Source organism: Suricata suricatta, chromosome 1 (genome assembly GCF_006229205.1).
Source record: "Suricata suricatta isolate VVHF042 chromosome 1, meerkat_22Aug2017_6uvM2_HiC, whole genome shotgun sequence".
Lineage (NCBI taxonomy): Eukaryota > Metazoa > Chordata > Mammalia > Carnivora > Herpestidae > Suricata > Suricata suricatta.
In genome coordinates, this window is record NC_043700.1 from 178,493,122 (window position 1) to 178,503,962 (window position 10,841).

The 10,841-nt window shown below is 42.7% G+C and overlaps 1 protein-coding gene, 1 long non-coding RNA gene and 1 other non-coding gene across 5 annotated transcripts in view; 2 read left to right on the plus strand and 1 right to left on the minus strand.

Annotated features, from left to right (window-relative positions):
* The window catches only part of LOC115298956, a 41,292-nt gene extending 34,057 nt beyond the window's left edge, over positions 1-7,235 (plus strand). Inside the window, exons 2-3 of the long non-coding RNA XR_003911911.1 lie at positions 6,666-6,804; positions 7,082-7,235. This is a non-coding gene — a long non-coding RNA (uncharacterized LOC115298956). The remainder of the gene's footprint in view (positions 1-6,665; positions 6,805-7,081) is intronic.
* The window catches only part of KCNIP4 (potassium voltage-gated channel interacting protein 4), a 1,120,978-nt gene that overhangs the window by 764,159 nt on the left and 345,978 nt on the right, over positions 1-10,841 (plus strand). The gene's annotated exons all lie outside the window — the stretch shown is intronic.
* Positions 7,243-7,363, minus strand: LOC115303709. The gene has a single exon (XR_003914205.1). It is a non-coding gene; the product is annotated as a U8 small nucleolar RNA (small nucleolar RNA).

Consider the following 10,841-nt stretch of genomic DNA (forward strand, 5'->3'; position numbering starts at 1 on the left):
AACCACTTTTGTTGCATCTCAGATTTTTGGACTATTGTGTTTTCATTTTCATTTGTTTTCATATACTTTTTTTGTTTCTCCTGTGATTTTCTGGTTGACACTGCCATTGTTCAATAGTATGTTATTTATCTTCAGTGAATCTGTGTTCTTTCAAGATTTTTTCTTGTGGTTGACTTCTAGTTTCATAACATTATGGTCAGAAAATATGCATGGTATGATTTTGATCTTGCATTTGTCAAGGTTTCTTTTATAGACTAATATGTGATCTATCCTGGAGAATGTTCCATGTGCCCTTGAAAAGAATCTGTATTCTGCTGTTTTAGGGTGGATTGTTCTGAATATATCTGTTAAGTCCATCTGTTCTAGTGTATCATTCAAATCCATTGTTTGCTTGCTGATATTCTGTTGGGATAATCTGTCAATTGATGTAAGTGTGGTGTTAAAGTCACCTACTATTATTGTATTATTATTGGTTAGTTATTTTATGTTTGTTATTAACTGTTTTATGTATTTATGTTGGGTGCATAAATATTTACAATTGTTATATATTCTTATTGTATTGTCCCCTTTATTATTAGATAATGTCCTTTCTTGACTCTTGTTACAGTCATTGGTTTAAAGTCTATTTTGTCTGGGGTACCTGAGTGGCTTAGCCCATTAAGCATCTGACTCTTGATTTCAACTTGGGTCATGATCTCACCATTTCTGAGATCCAGCTCTGTGTTGATAGCTTGGAGCATGCTTCTTTCTCTCTTTCCCTCTTACTCTGTCTTCCCCCCATTCATGTCCCTACCCGTCTCAAAATAAATAAATACCTTTTTTTAATTTTAATTTTTTAATGTTTATTTTTGGGAGATAGAGAAAGAGAGAGAGAGAGAGAGAGAGAGAGAGAGAGAGAGAGAGAGAGGAGGGGCAGAGAGAAAAGGAGACAATCCAAAGCAGGCTTCAAGCTGTCAGCACAGAGCCTGATGCCGGGCTCAAACTCATGAACTGTGAGATCATGACCTGAGCTGAACCACCCAAGGCACCACAACATCGTTTGTTTTTTATTTAGAAAGTAAAGTCTATTTGGTTTGCTCTGAGTATTGCTCCCTTGGCTTTCTTTTGACATTCATTTACATGATAGATGTTTCTCCATCCTCTCACTTTACATCTGCAGGTGTCTTTAGTCTAAAATAGGTCTCTTGTTGGGTCTTGTTTTTTGTTTGTTTTTTTAATCCATTCCATCATTTTGCTGATTTTTCTTTAGTGATATATTTAGATTTCTTTCTCTTTATTCTTTACATATTTATTAGTGACTTTTGAAATGTGGTTTGTATATAACCTCTTCTTCCTATATATTAAGTTACTGGTCATTTAAGTTTGAAACCATTCTTTTCTCCTCTACTTTCCATATTTTAGGTTTATATTGTTATAAATTATGTAAATATATATATTATGTAAATATACATTTATATAATATATTACATAAATATAATATACATCATATATTATATTCTTTTTGTGAGTTATTTAACTGATTTTTTACAGAAACCTTTATTTTTACTGATTTTGTCTTCCTACTTTTATACTACCATTTTTGGTCTATCCTTTACCCTCATATTTCCCCTTAGTATTTCTTGCTGAATTGGTTTAGTGGTTAGAAACTCCTTTTAAGTTTTGTTTGTCTGGGAAACTGTTTCTCTTTCCTTCTGCTCTGAATGATAGCCTTGCTGGGTAGAGTATTCTTAGCTGCATACTTTTCCCATTCATTCAGCAATTTGAATGTATCATGCCACTCTCTTCTGGCTTGCAAAGTTTCTATTGAAAAAATCTCCTGCTAGCCTTATGGATTCTCCCTTGTAAGCTAATGACTTCTTTTGTCTTGTTGCTTTAATTTTTTTCTTTATCACTACATTTTGCAAATATAATTGCAATTATGTGTTGTTATCAGTCTGCTTTTGTTGATTCTGTTGGGGGTTTTCTGTGCCTCCTGGATCTCAATATCTGTTTCCTTCCCTAAATTAGGGAAGTTTTCAGCTATTATTTCTTCAAATAAATTTTCATCTCCCCTTTCTCTCTCTTCTTTTGGGACTCCTATAATATGAATATTATTATATTTGATAGAGTTAGTTCCCTAAGTTATTCTCATTTTGCATAATTCTTCTCTTTTTTGTTCATCTTGATTACTCTTTATTACTGTTTTCTAGCTTGCTAATTTGCTCCTGTTTCTTCCATCCTGCTGTTCATTCCATCAAGTTGTTACTCATTTTATTTATTATGCCTTTTATCTCCTTTATGTTATTCCTTACCTCTGTGTTACGGGTCTCACTCATGCCTTCTGCCTTTTCATCAAGTCCAGTGAGAATCCTTATGATCATTGCTTTTAATTCTGTTAGGCATGTTCCTTATATATGTTTAGCCTAGATCTCTGACTGTGACCTTGTCCTGTTCTTTCATTTGGGACAAATTTCTCTGTTTTCTCATTTTGTCCTCCACTCTGTGTCTGTTCTATGTGTTAAGAATGTCAGCTGTGTCTTCTACAATTGAAAGTCGTAGCTGTGTAAAGAACAGGTTCTTGGGGCACTTGAGTGGCTTAGTCAGTTAAGTGTCCAGTTTCAACTCAGGTCATAATCTCGTGGTTAGTGAGATTGAGCCCTGCATTGGGCTCTGCAAGGATGGCGCTGCACCTGCTGGATTCTCTCTCTCTCCCTCTCTCTCTGCCCCTTGCCTGCTCATGCTCTCTCTCTCTCTTTATCTCAAGATAAATAAATAAAGCTAAAAAAATAAAAAGTCTGGAGTGCCCTGCAGTGTCAGCTGTTTGTCAGAACCTGGCACTTCAGGGAAGTGTCTTATGTGTGTTACTTATGCCCTGCTGTTGTGCCTGCATCATTTTTCCTTTTGGTGTGGTTGTCTGCACTGACTCCCTGTCTCTTGTGTGCTGTGCTTGCTTTCTGTGGTGTCAGTGGAACCCAGTTAGACCAGCAGGGAGGCGAGGGGAGAAGCATGGCTACCAGGAAACTTGGGAACAGGGCAGCATAATTTGCACTGGGTCATTAGCCCTCTGGGGACCCCCTGAAGCTCTGCGTTGGCTAGGAGTTTAAGGCTTGGGCACCCAGGGGCACAGGGCTGGGCAGGGCAGCTGACAGTAGCTGTGCACATGGCAGGCTGGAGGCACGAGACTGAGTGAGACGTGGAGCTGCAGCTGAGGGCGAACACTTGGGGAGGAGGTGGGGGAGGGGTGCATGGCACACAGTGGTAGCTGTGCACCCACTGGCTGGTCAGGGCATCCTGAGGTTTACAAAATTGGCTCCAAGACCAGGTCCATGGCTAGCAGGCTTAGAAAGATGTGTCCTCAGGAGAACTTTCAAGAGTGGCACAACCCAATGCTAGCCCCACAGGTGGCTCTGTGCTCATGTTGGGGGCAAGGAAGAAAAATGTGCCTGGCAGCTCCTTTGCTTTTGAACTCTTTCAACATGCTCTGAAATCAGTATGAACAGATCCCTCTCCTGTTCCCGCTGTGTCCCCCAACCCCGCTACTGCTTTGTGTAAACTGCCATTTTTATGTTTCGTCTCCACTCAGGTGGCTGTCTCTTTAAGGGCAGTGACCCACCTATCACTGTGCTTCCAGATGGCCCAATGCTGAGACAGGTGACTTTTAAATCTCCAGGTTCCAGGTCCCACTGTTTGTACAAATTCATGAAATCAGTCCTGGTTTTTTAATGGGGATGTAATAGGGATTAGCCTTCCTCATGTGAGTTCCCTGGTGTGAGGGCCCAGGTCCCTGCCCTATCTGTACGTGCAGCAACCCCCCCCCCCCCTCGGAGGCAGCCTCCCTCCACTTTTCTGACCTTCCTAACCTTTCAGATGCAGCTTCTTCTCTAAATTTAGTTATGGAGTTTGTTCCACTAGTCTTTGGATCGCTCTCCAGTTTATTGACTTGGATGTGGATGATATCTAGCTGAAAACAGGGATGGGATGAGCTCAGGGTCCTCTTACTCCACCACCATGTTTGTATTTTATTAGGCATCTGTTTGGTGGGGTAGTAAGGGTTGGAAGGGATGGGTAGGTCAGGTAGGATGGCAGTGTAGATGATCAGCAAGTAAACAAACTAAAAGTAGATACTTTTAAAAAGGAAGTGGTGCTATGAGGAAAACAGTTATGAAGGACAGGGTCAAATATGCCTTTAGGTCTGGGTTGCCACAAAAGCAGACCTTGAGACAAAAAGTTGTAGGCAAGTGGTTTATTTGGGAGTTGATCCCAATATGTAAAGTAAGAAACTAGGGAAGTGAGACGGAAGATGATGAAAGCCAGCTGAGACCAGACAGTACCCTCCCCTCCTTCTGACAGTTGGACACAGGGAGCCCTTGCCCTGTAGGGGACGGCCAAGCTGCATTCTCCAGACAGGCTGGGGTTGCAGCCGGTGTTCCCAGATGTCAGGGGGCGGGAACACCTGTTGAAGGGCATCCTCTAGAGTTGAGATCTGAATGACGAGGAAGACTTGGACACGTAGAGATCCAAGTACAGAATATTCCAGGCAGAGAGAATAGAAAGTACTAAGGCCCTGAGGTGAGGTGAAAACAAGTTTGGCCTGTCACAGGAACAGGAAGACTGATTCTGAGCCTAACCATGAATGGACTTTGATGTCAGGGTGAAGATTTAGAATTTGGTGTCTATGCCTGATCTCGGCAGAGAGACCATGTGAAAGCCTAGATACCAGTCTCCCTTTTACCTTGATGGTTTACCTTGGCAAAAATAAATTTCCTTTTGATTTTAATATCTTTTTTGATTGAGAGATGTCAGACATCATTGACATGTGACAATATAGAAACCATTCAGCAACTCTGGACATTGGCTTCCCCATGTATAAAATAGGAATGTTGACTTGATCCCTTCTGGGAACACAGTTATTCCTCTTCCCTAAAATGGAAGCACCATGAAGGCAGGGACTTTTTTGCTAGGTTCTCTTCATGCCCACAATGTTGATGCTTAATAAATATCTACTGACTCAGCATTGATTGCACTTCCTGAGGACTGTGGGCTTTCGAGTCAGACATACAATAGCTCAAATCAGTGTTCTGCCTGTTTAAGCCCTGCTCCCTTGGACACGTGGTTTCTCACTACAAAGAATCACCAGAATTACATGACATACTGTATGTAAAACCACCCAGCACAGCACTGTTTACCTGAGTGACTACTGTCCCACCTGTTGGTCCAGTGAGGCCACTGAGAACTAACCCCATGACCCTTACAGTCTCCAGGGAAGGTTCTGACTGTAGTCCTGGGCTGCCAAAGATTGATCATCATAACAGACTACATCTATACTAATCTCTAGAGTCTTTGATGTTGTTTTATACTTGGTGAAAGTTCATGGAAAACAAGTTAAACCCAGATGGCAAAGGCATGGACTCAGTCTGCTGAGGATAGCTGCAGATTATTTCTAAACTCTTTTTTTTTTTGAATGTTTATTTGTTTTTGAGAGAGAGACAGAGCGTGAGCGGGGGAGAGGCAGAGAGAGAGAGGGTCACAGAATTGGAAGCAGGCTCCAGGCTCCAAGCTGTCAACACAGAGCCCGATATGTGGCTCGAACCCACGGACCGTGAGATCTTGACCTGAGCCAAAGTCAGACGCTCAACCGACTGAGCCACCCAGGTGCCCCTAAACTCTTGAATCATAAACCAAAGCCTCATGTTCACATCTAATACTTTACAGCTGGACTCTAATGACTAGAAAGGAATTGTTCAAATTAAGATTTTAGTAATATAATACCCCCTGCCATCCCTCTATGGAAGTCCTCTCCCTCTCCTAGAGAAAGCAAAATAGTAAATGAGCTTTTTAAAAATGTTATAATGGAGCACCTGGGTGCCTCGATTGGTTAAACGACTGACCTCAGCGCAGGTCATGATTTCGCGGTTTGTGAGTTTAAACCCCGTGTTGCGCCTGCACTGTCAGTGTGGAGCCTGCTTGGGATTTTCCCTCTCTCTCTCTCTCTCTGTGTCTTTCTCTCTCTCTCTCTCTCTGTGTCTTTCTCTCTCTCTCTCTCTGCTGCTCCTCTCCTGCTCACTTTCAAGAAAGAAAAGAAGGAAGTTATAATTAGGGGCACCTGAGTGTCTCAGTTGGTTAAGCATCTGTCTCTCTTTTTTAACATTTATTTATTTTTGAGAGAGACAGAGACAGAGTGTGAGTGGGGGAGGGTCAGAGAAAGAGGGAGACAGAATCAGAAGCCGGTTCCAGGCTCCAGGAGGAGCTCAAACCCACAAACTGTGAGATCATGACCTGAGCTGAAGTCGGCTGCTCAACCCACCGAGCCACTCAGGCGCCCTAAGCATCTGACTCACTCTTGGCTCAAGTCACGATCTCATGGTTTCTGACATGGGAGGTGCACGTTGGGCTCTGCGTTGACTATGGAACCTGCTCTTTTCCCCTCTCTCTACCCCTTGCCCACTCACTCGCATGCTTGCTGTCTAAATAAACCTTTTTTAATGTTATAATCTCTGTGCTTCTTATAAATTCCCCCCACTCTGAAGAGCTCTGCTAAAATATATGAGGGGTGATATGACCCTCTTGCTTCACCCTTAATAATAAGAGATCAGAAGGGAACATATTTGTATTGTATCAGAGAATATAGCTGTTTTGTTGCCTAATTACAGAAATTCAGAGCCCAAAAATGTGTTCTTTTCTTTTAGCTCAGATCACTTTCAGTAATTGACAGAATGCGAATGGTTTTCAAAGTGCCGTCTGGGATCCAGGCACCTAAGCAACAAGATGACCTGCGAACTTACTGAAAATGCAAATTCTCAGGACTTGGCCCCAGACCAGCTGCAGGTAGAAGCTACAGGAGCGGGCCTATCCGTCTGTGTTAACAAGTCCTCCCAGAGCTTCTGGTGCCCATTTAAGTCTGATAACTGCCCCTTGACTTGTCTGGCCAAGAGTAAGGGTAGGCGGCGTCTCTGGAGGAAAGGGTGGGGGCCAGGGCATCATTCACGACTTCAGAGCCCACCACCTACAGGCGGGGCAGACTTCCCTGGGGACTCCATTTGCCTCCCTCTTTTGAGACCTTGGATTTCCTAAACTACTTTGCTTCTTTATTTCTCTATCCCAGAGCCTCACCACATGTGTTAAGCCTGGGACTTCAATAGCCAATCAGGATTTTTCAGGAAGTAGATGAGGGGGATTGAGATCCTGTGGATGAGGTCATGCTGGTGAGGAAGATGACAAATAAAAAGAAATAAATAAAATCTGCCCTTACTAGTCCATTGTGGGGTCAGTACTGAGCCACACTGTCAAGGTGATATGTTTCTAATCACGCGTCATGCGATCTCCAATCATCATGTTCCAATCTGCCCTTCCGAAGGAGGAATAGATAAGGATTCCTACCTGACGATTAGGTGATATGTTTCTAAAACAGCCTTGGGCTTTCCTTTGCTCGGAAACTGTAGCTTTTTCATCTCTGAATGGCACAAAGACTCCCTTCCTTTATCCTAGCTCAGTCAGCACCTGGTCCAGGCGCTCCCCCCCACCCCAGGAAGATGGCGAGCAGGGGAAAACAAAAGAAAAAGAAGGAAAAGTCTGCTCTGTTCAAATTTTATTAAACACCCCAACTTAGAGCAGCTGGGAATGTCATAGCTGGAAAAGATTTTGGCCAAAATTGAATCCAAAGCACTCATTGTTAGAGGGGAGAAGCAGAGGCTTAGAGAAGTGAAATAAATTCTGAAGATCATAGGTTAGAATTCAGGTCCTTCCAAGCCACCGTGCTTTTTCGGTGACACCAGAAGTTTTCAAGCAGAGACCCTGAACTCCACTCCATGGGTCCCTAACACCCTTTCAGAGGTCCGTAAAGTAAAAACTTTGTAATAACAATATTAAGAACTAACTTGCCCTTCTGTCCCTTGTTCTCTCACACACGGACCCTGGAGCTTTCTGGAGACTGCATGCTGTCAATACCACAAATTGAGTAAAGAAACAAACAAGAAAATCCAGCTCTTCTGTTAAGTCACAGAGAAAACAGTTTTGCAAACTTGAAGTTACTCTCCTCACTATTTCTTTGTTTTAGTTACCTCATTGGTAACTTTGTTTAGTCATCTTTCGTAAAATATGTTATTTGAGGCACATAATGGGTTTATTAGTCTTTTTTAAATATTTATTTTTGAGAGAGACAGGGAGCTTGAGCAGAGGAGAGGCAGAAAGAGAAAGAGACAGATGATTTGAACAGGCTCTGAGCTGTCAGCACAGAGCCCAATGCGGGGCTCGAACCGATGAACTCCAAGATTATGACCTGAACCAAAATCAGAGGCTTAACCCACAGAGCTACCCTGGTTCCATGCCCACCCCCCACGCACCCCCTCTTTTTATTTTGTTTTGGTTTTGGCACCAGGTTTATCTTAAGATGCAGAGATGTGACCCGGAAAATTATAATTTAGGAAATATGGCCCTATTTCCATCTCCAATTTGCTCAGAATTATGAGATGATCCTGAATACTGGGTGAAAAAATCTTGACTCACAAAAATTACACACTGCCCTCTTTCCTCCGGTTCCTATTTTTGTCTTGTTTTGCTAAGCAATAGCTTTTGTAAGAGAAATGTTCACTAAGTTTACCAAACATTTCAACCTCCTGGTAACTTGTAAGGATTAATGCTCTTTCCCCAAAGTGGAACCCCACCTGTCAGAGGACAGGCTTCTGTCTCATCTGCAGAGCCTGCTGTGTGAAGGCACAATGACTCTGTATTTTAGTGCTTTGCATGCATTGTCCTCCTGATCAATTGTGTAGAGTCCAACGTTGGCCATTGTCTTAGTTGATTTGAGCTGCTATAATAAAATGCCAGCTGGGTGACTATAAAGAAAAAAAATATATATTTCTCACAGTTTTGGAAGCTGTAAATTTGAGATCAGAGTGTCAGCCTGGTCTGGTTCTGGTGAAAGAGGGCCCACGATCAGACTGTAGACCTGCCAGCTCCTGGTGGTATCCTTGTATGGTGGGAAAAAGCTCGCTAGCTCTCTGGATCTCCTTATTTATTTATTTATTTATTTATTTATTTATTTATTTATTTATTTTTAGTGTTTATTTAATTTTGAGAGAGTAGGCAGAAAGAGAGGGAGATACAGAATCCGAAGCAGGTTCCAGGCTCTGAGCTGTCAGCACAGAGCCCGATGCAGGGCGTGAACCCACAAACTTTGAGCTCATGACCTGAGCCAAAGTTGGATGCTGAACTGACTGAGCCACCCAGGCGCCCCTCTGGCCTCTTTTTATGAGGGCTCTAGTCTTATTCATGAAAGCTTCACCTTTATGACCTAATTACTTCCCAGAAGACTCACGTCCAAATACCATCCTATTGGGCATTAGAATTTAAAATATATCTTGCGGAAGAAGGGTGGGACACATACATGCTGAGTGTAGCAGTCATTCACTCCATTTTAATATGAAAAAGTCTGGAGGCTCAAAGAGGCACGGAGCTCGGAAGAAGACATTGAGTTGGGGTGACAGTTCAGATTTTTGGGGTCTTTGTACAGGACCCTTTATTTTCATGATGATATAAGGGAACGTTCTGGCAATCATGTTTCCATTTACATAATTAACCTAGAGAAGAAAAGGTTTATGTGCTGAGCAATGGGCTTATTGTTCTATATGAAATTTCTCACTTCTCCCTTACAGGATCACATTGCACTCAATGAGGGATACGAAGTTCAGAGAAGTTAAGTAACTTGTCCAAAGTCACACAGCCTGAATTAGAGGTAGCATTTTAATAAAACACGTTCTGTTTTTGTGGATTCCATTGCAAGCTACTGCCTTCAAAATGAGAAGACATAAAGGCAGAAAAATACTACCTTTTCACATATAATAAGATAGCGATTTAGGCTGCGGGGCATGAGGACCCAGCATCAAATAATGAAATTTAAAAAAAAAAGAGCTAAGATGTTATCAAACCAGTAAGTAATTTAAATTGTCTAATCTGGAATGGTGGGCTACAGAAGAAAATCAGTATTTATAACACATCAGTCTCTGCAACACTGCAATCTCTACTAGGAGAAACGGAGAGAAACTATAGCTTTTCACAGTGTTCCTCGGCCTCTCACCTCTGCCTTCCTGTTTCTCCTGCTGGCCAAGGGGGCAGGCGAGGACGGGAGCAGAGGGGCGGGGCAGGCAACTTCTGGCAGGACAACAGGGATTGTAACAGCCTCAGAAGTTAAAACTTCTCTTGTCTTCACCAGCCAATTTTCTGGAGAGTGGGGATATAGGAACATTTATGCCCTTCAAGAATAAGATGTGTTGGGGCGCCTGAGTGGCTTAGTTAGGTAAGCACCCATCTTCGGCTCAGGTCATGATCTCACAGTCTGGGGGTTCGAGCCCCGCGTCAGGTGCTGTGCTGACAGCTCAGAGCCTGGAGCCTGCTTCTCCCTCGATCTCTGCCCCTCCCCCACTCACACTCTGTTTCTCTCTCTCTCTCTCTCTCTCTCTCTCTCTCTCTCTCTCAGAAATAAACATTTCAAAAAATTATTTTAAAGAATAAGATGTGTATTCATGAGGCTAGTTGTTATTTTTTAGTGTTAAGCTTTAAGTTGTTATTTTTTAAGTTTTGCCTTATGTACACAATTCTCCTGTAAGCTAAATGGGCCGAGTTGTGTGCCCCCAAATTTCATATGTTCAAACCCGAATCCCCAGGACCTCAGAATGTGACGGTATTTCAAGATGGAGTCTTCAAAGAGGTCAGTAAGGTTACACGAAGTGATTGGGCTGAGCCATAACCTGATACAACCAGGGTCCTTACGGATGACACATCAGGACACACACTCAGAGAAAAACCCATGTGAGGACCCAGGGAGAAGAGGACCCTGTGCAAGCCACGCAGAGAGGCCCCTGAAGCCA